At 40.1% G+C, this 17,601-nt stretch overlaps 1 protein-coding gene across 7 annotated transcripts in view; it reads left to right on the top strand.

The window, feature by feature from the left end:
• Positions 1-17,601, top strand: part of ydjc (YdjC chitooligosaccharide deacetylase homolog) — a 73,613-nt gene that overhangs the window by 7,161 nt on the left and 48,851 nt on the right. For 3 of the 7 annotated variants that reach the window (XM_087999904.1, XM_087999903.1, XM_087999902.1), the window contains exon 2: positions 267-435. The exons of the other annotated variants lie outside the window; for them this stretch is intronic. The gene's annotated coding sequence lies outside the window, so the exon portion shown is untranslated. The remainder of the gene's footprint in view (positions 1-266; positions 436-17,601) is intronic. 7 annotated transcript variants of the gene reach the window in all.

The raw sequence follows: 17,601 nt of genomic DNA, 5'->3' as shown, positions 1-17,601 counted from the left end.
TAATTCAGAGATTGAGGAGAAGTGCTGACTTAGCGTGCTGCTTTTGCCCAAGCGATACTATGTAAAAGACACCTTTTCTCAGAGGAAAGATAACAACTAGAATCTAAAGGTGTTCAGCTTAACTATAAATGTCAGTTTTTGTTAGTCATCTTTAGTTAGAAGTTTAGTGAAGGGAACAGTTATACTGACAAGTGTTTTTTTAAGAAAGGCAAGTGTTACATTTATAAAGAGTTAGGAACTAATTTGTCATTTGAATGTGTATCCAGATTTCCACGTTTTGCTACTGCACTCCAGTCAAGTGCTGACCAATGAATCCAGCAGCCACATGGAGAGGTGTAGGAAATGCATTTGAGACTAAGCATGTGATCACTTCAAATGTGTGGGAACCAGTCACCTAACAATATCATTGGGATCGTAGTTAACCCATCTCACAGGGTAAGCTTACAATTAGAAGAGAATATGTTGCTATTGCGCTTACTGTTTCCCCTGTTGATTTACAGGATTTTATAGATGGAATGAGTCATCAGCCTAAAGCAGGCTATAACCTCCATTCATGCAATTTGCGTCCATTAAAAAACAAAGACATTGAATTTCTATAGCTTCTTTCAAGAGTTCAGGACAGTCCCTAGCTGTTTACATTCAATTAGTTTTTGAGGGCAGCATGGTGGCTCAGTGGTTAGCATTGCTGTCTCACAGCACCAGGTTTGATTCCAGCCTTTGGCGAGTATGATTCCGGCCTTGGGTGGAGTTTGCACATTCTCCCCGTGTCTGCGTGGGCTTTCTCCGGTTGCTCTGGTATCCTCCCACAATGTATATGTTAGGTGAATTGGCCATGCTAAATTGCTCGTAGTGTTCAGGGATGTGTAGGTTAGATGCATTAGTCAGGTGTAAATATGGGGTAGGGGAGAGGGTCTGGGTGGGTTACTCTTCAGAGGATTGGTGTGGACTTGTTAGGCAGAAGGGCCTGTTTCTACACTGTAGGGACTCTATGATACTAATTCAGGAAATGCCCTAGCTAATTTATGCACAGCAAACTCCCACAAACAGCAATCAGGTAAATGACAAGAACAGTTTATGGTGTTGGCTGTAAGGTTAAATATTATTAGCCAGAAAACCAAGAAAGAACCTCCTATTCCTCTTGAAATAATGCCAAGGATTATTTTCCATCTCCTGAAAGGATAGACAATAGAGCTTCAATTTGGCATCTCCTGTGAAAGTCTGTATCACGGACAGTCTCTCTCAGTACTGCACTGGAGGATCAGCCTGCATTTAATGTTCTTAAGTGGAACTTGACCCTTATGCTTCTCATTGTGAAGCAGGAATACTACCCATTAAACAGCAGACCCAGATTTGTAGGAAACAGATGCAATTTTAAACATTTTCTGTGAGAAGATGGGAGTATACCAGGCAGAGGCAGGTTGGTAGCTAGCCAAGAGACAGAAGTGGCCCTTTTAATAAGTCTAACACTTTCTTTCTGTGGGACCAGCAAGGATAGCAGTGTTTGAGTCCCATTTGAGTACCCAGCTCTCTGGACATATACCTTGATGTCACCATTTGAATTTCTGTCCTTGATGTCCTTCTTACCGTTCCCCAACCTGAACCCAGTTGAACAGCCTGGGTATTCTGTATGTTAGAACTAATAAACAGAAGTTATCAAAGAGAATGAAAAGTGCATGTACTATCTTTTTCTCTTTCTTGGGTTCACTCCTAAGTTTGTCCTCAATCTCCAATTCCTGAGGGTCCAGATGAATCCCTTAAAACCAAAAAGTGGTAATCCTAGCACTACACAAGAAAATTTGTGGACTCCATCTCTCAAGATTTTATAATCCACCTCTCCATGCCCCCTCCTCTCTTTAAAAATGCTTGAATGAGATGTAAAGGACAAAATAAAATTGCAAAAACACAGCAACTAGGCAGCATCAGGATGTGAAGAAGTCAGCGTTTCAGTTATAATCCTTCTTCCTGAAGAAAGGTTACAGCCGAAACGTTGACTTCTGAACCTCCTGAATGAGATGTGAGCTTCACTGGCTGAGTGAGTATTTGTTGTCCATTCCTAATTGTCCTTGAAGGTGGTGATGAGCCACTCTAGTTCTTCTGAAATGGCTGAGCAGGCCAGTCGGTTACAGTTAAAAATCAAGAGCTGTGAAGTCAAGTGTAGGCCAGATAAGGATGGCAGATTGCAATCCCTGAAGAACATTAGTGAACCAGATGGGTTTTAAGACAGTTGTGACTGTCCATTATTCGCTTCCAACTCCAGATTTTATTAAAGGAATTAAATTGCACCAATTGCTAGGACCTCTAGATTACTAGACCAGTGATTTTATCACTGCACAGCCCACTCATTTACCTGTAATTAATGAATGTATCTGTCAGTTTAAAAATGTTCTCCTTTTTTCTTAAAACAACTTGCATTTATACGGAATGTTTCATGGCTATAGCATGTCCCAAAGTGCCTTGCCGCCAATTAAATACTAGTGACATGTAGTCACAGTTATAAATGTCAGAAATAAAATGCAGTAATGAGAATTGTCGTCAAGTTTATACTGAGGCGTTTGATGGCGATTCCCTAAGATTGTAGAAGGTGGAAAGATTTTGGCTGTAGAATTCTACTTTGTGAAAGCTGTTGCTGCTGCTATTCGTGCCAAAGCAATGTGATATGTTTTCTTTGTGTATAAATAGACTGCTTAAGTGTTTAGATTTGCTTGGACTTTGAGAAGCGGAAGTGATTGGACGAATTAGTTTTATTCATCTGAAAGTGACTCATTTGTGGTTTTCATTTATTGCGGGGTTGTAGCATCATCATTCCAGGACAAGGGGAAGTAATTATTGGAGGAATGTACTCTCAGTGGTGAAACTGTATTTGAATAGGTATTCTCTGAAACGTTTTCCAATATTGACTTATTTTATGGTACGTACTGCTAATCACTAATTGGTTCATTTGCTGTTGTGCATCTGCAGCATTCACACGGAAAATTCTAATGTCTCCGCTGTATCTGCCCCATTGCAGCACATGTACATTCGAACACAAATAAATGTGGAGATTGAAGTACAAGTTTGTGTAAACATGGATAGTTAAGATATTGGCAAACTTTTGTAATGGAACATTTTTCAAGTTCTTTCCATCCTTTGTCAACATTGTGCACTCAAATTAGTTGCGGGTAGCAATCAAACAGGCGTCACCATGGCTTGGAACTACATTGCTATTTGTTGCGTTTCACATGGATAGCACATTGGAAATCAAGCCCTGCTATTTCTGGAGTCATCACAAAAGATAAAGATTTTATCGAAGTGCACAGAAATCCCCAGTCTTTTATATTCAGATTGAAGGAAAGTTCAGTTTAGAGTCATAGAGTCATAAAGATGTATAGCGTGGAAACAGATCCTTTGGTCCAACTTATCCATACTGACCAGATATCCTAAATTAATCTAGTCCCATTTGCTAGCACTTGCCCTATATCCCCTAATCATGTACCCATCCAGATGCCTTTTAAATGTTGTAATTGTACTAGCCTCCACCACTTCCTCTGGCAACTCATTCCATACACGCACCACCCTTTGCATGAAAAAGTTGCCCCTTTAGACCCTTTTAAATCTTTTCCCCTCACCCTAAACCTATGCTCTCTAGTTCTGGACTCACCCCAAACCAGAGAAAAGACCTTATCAACATACCCTATCCATGCTCCTCATGATTTTCTAAACCTCTATAAAGTCACCCCTCAGCCTCCAATGCTGTAGGGAAAACATCCCCAGCCTATTCAGCCTCTCCCCATAGCTCAAATTCTCCAACCCTGGCAACATCCTTGTAAATCTTTTCTGAACCCTTTCAACTTCCTTGCTATAGGAGGGAGAGCATAATTGCACAAAATATTTCAAAACTGGCCTAAACAATGTCCTGTACAGCCTCAACATGACCTCAAAATCCCTATATTCAATGCTTTGACCAATAAAACAAAACATACTAAATGCCTTCTCCACTCTTCTATCTACCTGAGACTCCACTTTTTCAAATAACTATGAACCTGCACTCAAATAACTCTGAATATCTCTTTGTTCAGCAACACTCCTCAGGATCTTACCATTAAGTGTGTAAGTCCTGCCCCAATCTGCCTTTCCAAAATGCAGCACCTCACATTTATCTAAATTAAATTCCATCTGCCATTCCTCGACCCATTGACCCACCTGATCAAGATCTGTTGTACTCTGAGGTAATCTTCGCTGTCAACTATACTTCCAATTTTGGTGTCATCTGTAAACTTACTAACTATACCCCCTATGTTCACATCCAAATCATTTATATAAATGATGAAAAGTAGTGGACCCAACACTGATCCTTGTGGCACTCTGCTGGTCACAGGTCTCCAGTCTGAAAAGTAACCCTCTACCACCACCCTCTGTCTTCTATCTTTGAGCCAGAACTGTATTCAAATGGCTAGTTCTCCCTGTATTCAATGTGATCTAACCTTGTTAACCAGTCTACCATGAAGAACTTGTCAAACGCCTTACTTAGTCCATATACATCACGTCCACCACTTTGCTTTCATCAATCATCTTCATTACTTTTTCAAAAAATTCAATCGAGTTCATGAAATATAATTTCCCATGCACAAAGAAATGCTGACTATCCCTAATCAGTCCTTGCCTATCCAAATACATGTAAGTACTGTCTCTCAGGATTCCCTCCAACAACTTGCCCACCATCAGATATCAGGCTCACAGATCTATAGTTTCCTTACCATCTTTCTTAAATAGTGGCACCACGTTAGCCAACCTCCAGTCTTTCGGCACCCTCACCTGTGACTATCAATGATACAATATCTCAGCAAGGGGTCCAACAATCACTTCCCTTGCTTCCCACAGAGTTTGAGGGTATACCTGATCAGGTCCCAGGAATTTATCCACCTTTTATACGTTTTAAGACATCCAGCACCACCACCTCTGTAACATGGACATTTTTCAGGTTGTCACCATCTATTTCCCCATATTCTATATCTTCCATGTCCTTCACCACAGTAAACACTGATGCAAAATACTCATTTAGTGTCTCCCCCATCTCCTGTGGTTCCATACATCATCTGCCTTGCTGATCTTTGAGGGGTCCCATTCACTCTCTGGTTACCCTTTTGTCCTTAATGTATCTGTAAAATCCCTTTGGATTCTCTTTAACCCTATTTGCCAAAGCTATCTCATGTCCTCTTATTGCCCTCCTGATTTCTGTCTTAAGTATCCTCCTACTGCATTTATACTCTTCTAAGGATTCACTCGATCTCTCCTGTCTATATCTGACATATGTTTCCTTCTTTTCCTTAACTAAAACCTCAATTTCTCTAGCCTTGCCTTTCACCCTAACAGGAACATACTGTCTCTGGACTCTTATTATCTCATTTTTGAAGGCTTCCCTTTTTCTAGCCGTCCCCATATCTGCGAATATCTGCCCCAATCAACTTTTGAAAGTTCTTACATAATACCATCAAAATTGGCCTTCCTCCAATTTAAAACTTTAACTTTTAGATCATGTCTTTTCTCTTTCATCATTGTTTTAAAACTAGTAGACTTATGGTTTCTGGCCCCAAAGTGCTCCCGCATTGACACCTCAGTCACTTGCCCTACTTTATTTCCCAAGAGTAGGTCAAGTTTTGCACCTTCTCTCGTAGGTACGTCTACATACTGAATCAGAAAATTTACTTGTACACACTTAACAAATTCCTCTCTGTCCTAAACCCTTAACAGTATGGCAGTCCCAGTCTGTTTGGAAAGTTAAAATCCCCTACCATTACCACCCTATTATTCTGAGAGATAACTGAAATCTTCTTACAAATTTGTATATTCATTTCCCGCTGACTATTAGGGGTCAATAATACAATCCCAACAAGGTGACCATCCCTTTCCTATTTCTCAGTTCCACCCAAATAACTTCCCTGGATGTATTCCCAGGAATATCCTCCCTACATACAGCAGTAATGCTATCCCTTATCAAAAATGCCACTCCCCCTCCTCTCTTGCCCACCCCCCCACCCCCCCCTTTCTATCCTTCCTATAGCATTTGTATCCTGGAACATTAAGATTCAAGTCCTGTCCATCCCTGAGCCATGTCTCTGTAATTGCTATGTTCCTAACTCTGCCCTCAGTTCATCTGTCTTCCCCATTAGGCCTCTTGCTTTGAAGTAAGTGTGGTTTAATTTACCTCATTCTCTGCTTTGTTCATGCCTGCCCTGACTGTTTGACTTGCTCCTTTTACCAACTGTACCAGTTTCAGACTGATCTCTTTTCTCACTATCTCCCTAGGTCCCAACACCACCTCTCCTCCCCCTCCCCATTTTACTAGTTTAAATCCTCCTGAGCAACTCCAGCAAATCTCCCTGCAAGTATATTAGTTGCCTTCCAATTTCTGAATTTAATTATTCTTTATTACACACAGATTCTAGTTATATGTAAACTATTATAAAGTGTCAACCTGTCTATGTCTCTAGGTCTCCTCTCCAAGTACATTCACTTGATTTAGGAAATGCAGAGTGACTGCTTCATGTAAATTTATAAAGTCTCTAACTCATTAGTCAAAAGCCACAGCTTACAGTAACTGCCTTACAGAAAGTTAGCACTTTTCTTTTCTGGAGGTCTGAAAGCTTCTGGCTCACACCCACAAACTGTTCTGAGCTAATCATAGTAGGTAGCAACCAGGAGGCAATTGGTCACCATCCACAGACCTGTCAGCTACCTGTTGCCAGCCAAAATCTTACTTCATCCAAACCCTTGGCACTACTTAATCTGCAACCAAACATCCAATTGTTAAATAGTGTAAATAAAAGTTGGTAGCTTGCTTTTTAAAGAGTGTAGCAATCCCTTCCACAATACTTGGTTTCTAAGATAGCCCTTTCCTATTTCAGTCCACAATCAAAATCAAAAATAGAGATAGTCTTTCCTCACTGCCGCTGAGTCAATATCCTGGAACTCCCTTGCTGAAAGCGCTGTAAGTGTAACCAGCCCCTTATTGACTACAGTGTTTAGAAACGGGCAATAAATGTGGACATAGCTAGTAATGCTCATGTCCTATCTTGAATATCTTAAAATGAGAATTTATATGATAACCTATTAATAAGTTTACTTCAAAAGCAATTAGAGACGAATGATAAATGCAGTCCTGGCCTTGATATTCCATCTCATGAAACAGTTTAAAATAGTTTCCTGGTTAAGAACTTGTCACCGTTAAAAATCATGAGGCATTAAACCGAGGCCCTGGTCACCAACCTGAAACATAATCAATTTTAGGTACCAACTGGTCTGGTAAGTATTTCCAGTATTGCTTTTTTTCAGATTTCTGATATCTGCAATGTTTTGTGTTTGCACCAATTTAATTCCTGTCATCTACTTTGCCAAAATGACTGGTGATAAAGTGAGTATGGTTTCTGGGGAAAAATCATCATGGCTGGTCAACACTACAGAGTTTATCGACCTAATGGATTAGAGTTCTACAATGGATAGTGTTGATCTAGATTTTAGGAAACCATTTGACACTTTAATACAGAGGAGACTTATTCACAAGTTTGTTCACTTTGCATGGAAAGAATGACAAAGAATGAGGCTAGTTTAGCACTTGACTAACGTGTCACACAGTAAAGATTGTTAATAAGATGTCAAGACAGAAAGATATTTGCTAGCAGAATCAGATATTGGTGCTGTGGCTGCTGTGGTTTATAATCCCTGTAAATGATTCAGTGGGTGGAACAATGTCTAACATATGTGTTTGCAGATGACGTCAATTGGGTGTAGTTGGCAATAATGCCAATGATGGCACGATAAATGCAGTCAATGCTGGTCAGCTCTTTAGTGTCCAGGAAAGAGAAAATGTACATTTTTGATTTGCAAAAACAAGTTTAAAGAATTGATCATGGATTTTTAAAGAATTGTACACATAGATTGCATTTATTGGTCATCCTCAATTACACTTAAATAGTGATGAATAATTTGGAATTACTGCTATCTGTGTAGTAAAGGCAGTCTCACATGCACACTTTAGACCGGGTTCATGTCATTCAAAAAGGCAACAGGAAGATACTTTAATGCAGAAGAGTTTGTTATGGAACAGGCCAGACGCCCTCAAAATATTTTAAGAAAGTAGCCTAGACCCTAACTTTTTCTTATTGTAAAGACGTGAAGTGGGTGCTCCAGGTGTGATACAACTAGTCAAACCACTTGGCTTTAAGCAAATCAAAATTTGTTTAAACACTACAGTTGAAACACGAACGGAAGAACGAAAAGCCTGATGAAGGGCTTTTGCCCGAAACGTCGATTTTGCTGAAGCTCCTCGGATGCTGCCTGAACTGCTGTGCTCTTCCAGCACCATTGATCCAGAATCTGGTTTCCAGCATCTGCAGTCATTGTTTTTACCCTTTTAAAATCAGTTATTCTGTCTCATTTCAATCACATACATCTATGGCTTAAGTGTTCTGTCTATAATTGACTTGAAGAATTCAATTGAAAAGATTAAACACTAAGTCCAAATCCACACTTCGAGAGAACTTTATTTCAGGTAACCACACTCCGTAAATCTTAGGGGCAACACAGTGGCTCAGTGATTAACACTGTTGTCTCTCAGCGCCAGGGCCCAGGTTCACTTCCACCTCGGGCACCTGTCTGTGTGGAGTTTGCACATTCTTCCCCATGTCTGCGTGTGTTTCCTCTGGGTGCTCTGGTTTCCTCCCACAGTCCAAAAATGTGCAGGTTGGGTGGATTTGCCATGCTAAATTGCCCATAGTGTCCAGGGTTGTGCAGGCTAGGTAGGTTGGCCATGGGAAATGCAGGATTGGGGTGGGTCTGGGTGTAATGCTGTTCAGAGGGTCCATAGGACACAATGGGTTGAGTCTGAGTTATGAACATTTGTACTTACAAACACAATCTCAAACTGAGGTGTAATTTTAAAAACCTGACGTATGAACATTTCCTGGACTTGCAAGCAGCTCCTTTATATTGTCCTGTATTGCGTTCTGAGTTGTGAACGAGTTTGAATGGACTCCAGAACAGAACCCATTCGCAATCCAGGGACTGCCTGTATGTGTTGGATGTAGATGCCCGAAATCTCCCATCATGGAGACTATAAAACATGGTAGGGTTGCTTTTAACTGAAGATAACCCAATTTTAACAGGACAGACATTGCTGTGAAATACCAAAATTAAAGGTATAATTTAGCCCCAAAACATAATGATTTAACTTCTGCAGTGACCCTGTTGTATTTGGTGACTCTTTTGGAGTTTGAAGAACACTTCTCTCTTTCACAGATCTCCCTGCCGAAATACAGGTTTAACATTGATCCACATTCCCATGTTAGTAACAGGACCCAGAATACGGTTGTCCAAAACTAGAGGGCATACCTTTAAGGTAAGAAGGGGAAAGATTTAAAAGGGACCTGAGGGGGCAACTTTTTCACACAGAAGTTGAGGCTTGTATGGAATGAGTTGCCAGAGGAAGTGGTAAGAGTTGAATACAATTACAACTATTTAAAAGACATTTGGACAGATACATGAATAGGAAAGGCTGAGAGAGATATGGGCCAGGAGCAGGTTCAATTAAGGAAATCTGGTCAACATGGATGAGTTAGATTGAAGGGTCTGTTTCCATGCTGTATGACATTATGATTCTATAATTACTTTCCCCACCATTCTGGAATCCATTGTTGTAGCTTCATCTACCAGTTTTAATTTAAAACTCCACTCCATTGATCTTGCTTTGGCCTCTTTATGTTCCAGCAGGAGATGCCTTTTCCAGGCATAACCATGGGTGGAAAGTTTCCATGCCTGGAAAGTTAGGGTGGTTGCCCTCTGACACATCCCCATTTTCTCCAGCTTTGTAGTTCTGAATATTTTATTAATTTGTCTTCCAGTTTTGTTTCTGGCCATATGGGCTCCTTCTCTGAATGGCATTTCTTGCCTTTCTTAAACCATGCCCTCCATCTTGCCTTCTCTGTCTTTCTGGACTGCTACTGTCACCTATTAATTGGATTTCTTTTACCAAGGGCATGTTCATTCGCAGATTTATTGCCTGAGTTTACACTGGGTGCTCTTGCTTTCCATAATTGTACGTCATGTTCCCAATCTATGCCCTAATCTCCTGTCCCTCATCCTATATATCCATCCAGCTTTTATATTTTCCAATTGCCTGCCCTCCTATATTTGTAATAGTCACATTTCTCCATTGCCTAACCCCTTCTGGTAAATATTTGACTTTAGTACCTGGTTTTGGCAGTGTCCTTTGGGAACAATGGCCTCATTGGCCATCAGAACTGATATGTCCATTGTCAAAAACTGAACTATAGCTGTGCACCTTGTGGATATGAGAGATACCTGATTGCTCTTTATTTTGTACAGCTCTTTCAGAATCTGCAAACTTATAAGCCATGTCAAGCAACTTTCAAGAGTACATCTGAACAATCTAATTCCCATGCTGTACAATTACTATTTTTCCATCTTTACCAATATGGTATCTTTTACCTCGCCATTTTTAACACTCCCTTCTCTTTTAATAAAGTGTAATCTCCCAGATTGAAGAAGGCTTCTGGCGGCTTTACCTCCTATCAAGTCTCACCAAATTCTTTGAGACTTTGGCTTTAACAAAAATAAAGTTTGACCTGCATGCAATGCTTTTAATGCTCTGGGGGAGAAAAGGAGCTAATCATGGCATTTTCCCAAGCTGGGAGCTGATCACGTTACGACCTGGAACTTAAGGTTTCCTGCCAAAAATTGACTTATAGAGACTATATCCTCCAGCCATTTTCAACAACTCCTTAACATATACACCCCACACTACGGGACAAGAATTTACAGTTTGACCGATCAACCAAAATTTTATGTACCATTATTGCTGCATAGTTCCTTTCACATACTATGTTGTTGAAATGGCTTTCTGCTCTTTCTTCATAATCATTATTTTCATATTTGCACATGTATCCCTAAATTCATCATCAGTAAATACCTCTCCCCATTACCAGTGAGAATTGTTTTACTATTCCCTATTCACTTTTCCATTACCTTTATCCATAACTTCTTTTCTTATCTTTTACAGTATATTATTGTTGACTGACAAAATCTTCTTGCCAAAACTACAAAATGCAGGATGAACCTTTTTCTTTTATCCAATACTTCTAAATCCATAGCCACTCCCACATTGACATTTCTTGTTAAGGGAACACTTACAAGGGACTATGATGTTGTCGGTCCATTTTTCTTATAAGTCTTCTATTTGTCGCATGGCTGCAAGAACAAGAAGCTCAAGCAGATATTATGAAAACGGATTTTGAAGAAGATTGATCAAATTGCCTATGTAATTTTAACACAACTGACTTTGCCTTGTAAAGCTCTACCATTTTATTTCTTTATTGAGTAGGTTATGTTCCATTAAAAGACTACAATAGTGTTCTGATTGTGTAAATTACAAAATTACAGACTTTCCAGATACAATAGCTTTGTTATTTTCCATATACAATTTCATAAACTACAATATGTAGAAACAGAAGTTCAAGTTGGTGTTTAGTTAGAGGCTTTGTTAATGTTCAGTTGATGCAACCAGTCAGCACCCTCTTCTATTCTGCATGAAATGGTTTCCCTTTCCTCAAGTCTGCTTCTTGCATCCTAGTTCTGATGAGTGCAAGATGAAAAGATTCAACTTCTAGTCTCCTTTTTAGTAAAGTTTCATGTTCAACTTATTTTTCCTCAAACAAAACAATTTTTGATGGTCAAAAATGACCTGGGCTGGTTTTTATTTCTTTCTCTTTGTTTTACGAAAAATGTCTGGTAAACTTCCTTGCGAGTTGCTATTTCTAGTACTCATCAATTCATTTTATCAATTCCAATATCAGAAACAATTAAATTCATGGAGATGTACAGTATGGTCCAACCCGTCCATGCCGACCAGATATCCCAACCCAATCTAGTCCCACCTGCCAGCACCCGGCCCATATCCCTCCAAACCCTCCAACTCTGGCAACATCCTTGTAAATCTTCACCAGGGCAAAACTCTGTCCCACCTTGTTGCACTTTTTACTGACATTTCTTTGCACAAAATGAAACAGCAGTAATCAGATAAATGCTCAGAGGCAATATCAGTTATATGACACTATGTTTGTTACCATCACAAATGTACAAGCCTTACTACTTGTACAGAATACTACCAGAAAAAAAGTAGAGATGATCAGGCTGTAGACTGGACAGAACTCCTGTTTTCTGGGACCCTGACCTAGAGCCCCACAGATAAGAGTTTCCCCTAAATTCTTGTTATTTGCTCTGATTCCCTGATTCAGGGTCATCCTTCTTACAAGTGTTACTCCCCAGATTCTTGCCATCACTATGCTACCTTCCACTTTTTATACCTCCAACACCTTTCTCATACACCTTTACTTGCCTCTAGTCATATATTTTTACTTGTGGATAATCTAGTTAAGGTACTTTGTGATCTAATCATCACTCACCTGTATGGAGTATTGTGCATTTTTTCATCTAAATATCTGCCCATCTGGAGTATTGTTATGTTATCTTGTGTGGTTCTAATTATCACTTTGTTTTCTTGTTTCTGTCTGCGTGGCAGTTCCTCATGCTAATATAGACTATTTTAAGCTATGACTTTTAAACTCTTACTTGTTCTACTGCATGCTAGTTAATTTGGTCAAACTGGAACTATTTTTTCATACTGGTGCCCTACACATCTCATCATGCTGTGGTTATCAAATTATACTTTGTGGACAGGGTTCAGAGATGAGGCAAAAAGGCAAGCAAGAGGTTGTTCAAGGATTTTTAAAGGATTTATTAAGCATTAGTATGTATAAAACTTGTCAAACCAGACAGTAGTTTGTGAGTTGTTGTAAATTTTGGTTCCCATTTTGACCATTCATAGCAGAGCACATTAGGATAGCCATGTGATCTGCTTTTGTCATTTTGCACCACTGTAAGACTGTTGTGATGGTGTCTCTCTGCGGTTACACAGGTTTTTAGCTTGTTTTTTATTCTAGTTTCTAGAGCTTGTGTCTCCTTTTAGTGTGATGTAATTTGTACATGATGTGATTAAGTAGTTCTATGTATTGTGATGATACAGAGTATGGACTATTAACTTTTGAACTATCACTGACTAACTTAAAACCTTGAAATTTGGCTTGAGAGAATTGAGCTGGGCTGCTGTAAAATGGCCACCGGAAACATCTGATATGAAAGTAGCCAATTTTAAATTTACAAAGGAATTTCTAAATAGCATGACTGAGACCTTCATGTTAAGAAGGCTATCCAAGGAATCATGCCTTGGACATTGGTAGCCATGATGTGGAGATGCCGGTGTTGGACTGGGGTGGGCAAAGTTAAAATCACACAACACCTGGTTATAGTCCAACAGATTTATTTGGAAGCACTAGCTTTCAGAGCACTGTTCCTTCTTTATGTGAAAGCTAATACTTCCACATAAACCTGTTGGACTATAACCTGTGTTGTGTGATTTTTAGCCTTGGACATTATTTTCATTCCCTGGAATTTATTGCTCACAGTGAGGCCTTCAGTTGTTTCTGCCTGGGGACAAGGCTGCATTAGTATATGCGACACTTCTACAAAGACTTTAATCTAAAACACATTATGCATAGATGAGAATTGAATATATCAATGAATGGCAGAAGAACTCTGGCAATTGTCCATTGAAACTCCTAAAAACAGATCACCAATAGCCAGTTTTGAGACAATGAAACTGATATTACCACTACTTATAAGTCTCTGATTTTTATCACTGAGCCATCCAAACACATGAACTAACACTCAGGACTTGCACTAATGTATGGAATAAGGACCTTTTCTCTCACTTCACGGGTAAAATGGGCTGCAAATTATCTCACTCAAAAGGCAGCCTTTGCTACTATGCAGCATTCTCTCAGTGATGGCATTGAGGTGGCAAGCTAGATTGTGTTCTCGAGTATCTGGAATAGGATGCCATGACCCTCTGGCTCAGAGTGTACCGACTAAGCCACATCTGTTGGAAGACACACAGACAGCAAAAGAATCATAGAGCAGTTACGACATAGCAAGATATATGAAATGAGAAATATTGTTTTTGCTGTGATTTTTTTTAAAGTAGTGGACTTTTAAAGTTATACCTGGCCTTGAATAAGAAGCATCTGATTTACAGGATCAGAAGGAATATGATTAACAACTATGTTAGGAAAACATAATTCTATAAGGGGTAGTCAGGGGTTGGGCTGGTGAGAAGAAAGATACTTGCTAGAGATTGTTGAGAATTGTGTTAACTCTGAACTGACTCCACTGAAGCCAGTATCCTGTCATCAAGTCATCTTTTACTTGCACATTAACAGTCCTTGATTTTAGTACTACCTACCGTTTCAGAGTCAGCTATGAGAGTGGCAGTCACTCTGACACTCCCCTTTTGTGACTGTCAGCTGGGGCTCCTTGATCAGACCAGGTTAACAGCCCCAATCAGGAACTTGCATTAGACAATAGACAATAGATAATAGACAATAGGTGCAGGAGTAGGCCTTTCAACCCTTCGAGCCTGCACCGCCATTCAATATGATCATGGCTGATCATTCCTAATCAGTATCCTCTTCCTGCCTTATCTCCATAACCCTTGATTCCACTATCTTTGAGAGCTCTATCCAACTCTTTCTTAAATGAATCCAGGGACTGGGCCTCCACTGCCCTCTGAGGCAGAGCATTCCACACAGCCACCACTCTCTGGGTGAAGAAGTTTCTCCTCATCTCTGTCCTAAATGGTCTACCCCGTATTTTTAAGCTGTGTCCTCTGGTTCGGCACTCACCCATCAGTGGAAACATGTTTCCTGCTGTGAGAGTGTCCAATTCTTTAATAATCTTATATGTCTCAATCAGATCCCCTCTCCATCTTCTAAACTCAAGGGTATACAAGCCCAGTCGCTTCAGTCTTTCAGTGAGGTCTATGAGGTCCAGCTGGCTGATCATGTTACAGTCGCTACAAACTCCCATATTTGGTGTTTCCTGTATCACATGGGACCTCATTTAACCGTGTCACATTAGTAACTAGCCTTCTGCAAATGTAGACAAATCTCAATATGAAAACAAGAAAAGTCATGAGAACCATCAAGGTCTTGACTCATTCACTTCTCTATTATCAATATAATCTATCAAAACTAACAAGGATTTGTTATTAAGAAAATAGTAAACTAACCTTCAAATGGAGGTGGACAAGGGGACAGTGATCATTTGACTGAGTATTTGTCCCATGACCATTTGATTGGCATGGCATTGATGGCCAGCCCACAAAATAAGGTATATTAACAGTGACAGGAGCGAATGAAGGGGCAAGAAGATCCCAGGAGGCAAGTCATACCATCTCCTTGAAGGATGACCAGAAGCTCCCCCACATCATCCCAAGGGAAGAACAATGACTATTGGTACAGAGACTACCACTAAAGAACATAGAAACCACTGGGACATGGTATTGTGCTGTCTCTACACTTCCAGTTTATAAAACAGTTCCAGGAACAGTAAAATGCTTTTATCTGTCGTGGGTTGTATATTTCCTTTCTTTACATAGTTAGCAAATGTACTATACCAAAACTGCTGCTTCTCAATAAACTATCGGAAAATTGCAGTAAATCGCATATATTAGGTAACTATATCACAAATGCTCTAAAAGCATCAAGGCTACTAAATGGTCATGATGAATTAAGACCCAGTAATCTTCTCAGCAAGTGGGTGCAGGAATTGTGAAATATACAGATGGTGGAACAGAGTTTTTACAAACATGTTTGGAGAGTTCATCTTCGAAAAGAAACACAGCAATATTCAGTCCAAACCTATATGGGACTTTTAGCAGGATAGACTAGTTGGAAAATTGGTCTTCTGCACAAAACATTACCATGTTATTGTCTGACTGCCTCTTTAGACTGCTGGAAACACTGATATTGCTGAAGTAATGTTATCATATGGCTTGTGAAGTCTGCATAGACTGAGAAATCAATACTGTAGTTGTTCACTGACCCAGATCCATTTAAAAAATTCTTATTATTGCTGGTACGCTGGCATCCTCCATTTAAAGTTTTAGAGATCTGAAATGGATGATTAACTTTTATAATAGTGTGATGGATCTTTGGTTGTAAATATCATTTGTTACCAAAAGACTGATGATTACTGTGCTCCAAAAGTTAGAGCGCTGTATGTTCACAGGATTGAGGAGTAAATTGCTGCCAATTCAATGTATATGCAATATGGTGTGACTCAACGCTCAATGTACATGGGATAGGCAATTGTGCTCCCAATATTCCCCCAAGTCACCCAAGAAATCACTCTCAGGGCAGTTTAAATGGAGAAAGATTGCAGAAAGCTATAGAACAGAGGGATTTGAGAGTCATTGTTTGTGAATCATAAAAAGCTAGCATCTAAGTTCAGCAAGTGACAGAGAAGGCAGACAAAATCTTGGCCTTTATTTCAAAGGGAATGGAGCACAAAAGTAGGGAGCTTTTGCATAAACTACACAAGGCACTAGTCAGATGATAGCTGGAATACTGTGAATAATTTTCGATCCCTTATCTAAGAATCGATATCCTGGCATTGGATACAGTCCAGAGAAGGTTCACTGGTTGATCCCAGGTATGGAGGGACTGTCTTATGAAGTGAGGCTGATGAGGTTAGTTCTGTATTCATTGGAATGTGGAGAATGAGAGGCAATCTTATTGAAACATCCAAGATTCTTAGAGGACTTGACAGGAAAGATGCAAAAAGATTGCTTCCCCTTATTGGAAGAGTCTAGAACCAGACGGCATAATGTCAGAATAAGGAGTCACACATTCAAGACCAAGAAGAGGACAGTTTTGTTCTAATGGTTGTGAATGTGTCAAATTCACCACTGCAGAGGGTTACTGTGGCTGGATCATGAAGTATATTCAAGACTGAGATAGATTTTTAATAGTAAGGAAATCAGGTATTGTGGGGAAAAGACAGGAAAGTGGAATTGAAGATTATCAAATCAACTACAGTCATATTGGATGGCAAGGCAGACTTGATGGGCAGAATGGCTTACCTCTTCTTCTGACCTATCAGAGAGAAGTTCTGCACATAAATAGAATGAGAGGAAATAGGAAGGTCTGCACTTTGAATCACAGGCAGGTACAGCCCCTATGCTTGCTGCTGTAAGGTTTAGAATGAACCTGTCAGCAGCAAGTATGGGAGAGAAGAAACCTGAGAATGGAAGGGCAATGGACATTTGTAAAAGTAAAATATAGAAATGAGGCTGTTGCCAATGACTGCATTTAGTCGAGGTCAGGATGAGGGGGACTGCCTTTAGTCAAGGCCAGGATCAGAAGAGCTGCCTTTAGTCAAGGCCAGGATCAGAGGAGCTGCCTTTAGTCAAGGCCAGTCTCAGAGGGGCTGCCTTTAGTCAAGGCCAGAATCGGGGGGTCTGTCTTCAGCCAAGGACAGGATTAGAGGAGCTGCCTTTAGTCAAGGCCAGTCTCAGAGGGTCTGCCTTCAGCCAAGGCCAGGATTGGAGGGGCTGCCTTTAGTCGAGGCCAGAATCGGGAGAGGGTGGGACTGCCTTTAGCCGGGGCAAGGATCAGGGGGGACGCCTTTAGTCGAGGCAAGGATCAAGGGGGACTG

Source organism: Chiloscyllium plagiosum, unplaced genomic scaffold, assembly GCF_037043375.1.
Source record: "Chiloscyllium plagiosum isolate Xiang-an unplaced genomic scaffold, Cpla_swu_hap1 HiC_scaffold_24, whole genome shotgun sequence".
NCBI classification, from domain to species: Eukaryota; Metazoa; Chordata; class Chondrichthyes; order Orectolobiformes; family Hemiscylliidae; genus Chiloscyllium; species Chiloscyllium plagiosum.
Note: the sequence above shows the minus strand (reverse complement) of the source record. Positions and strands in the feature narration are given on the sequence as shown.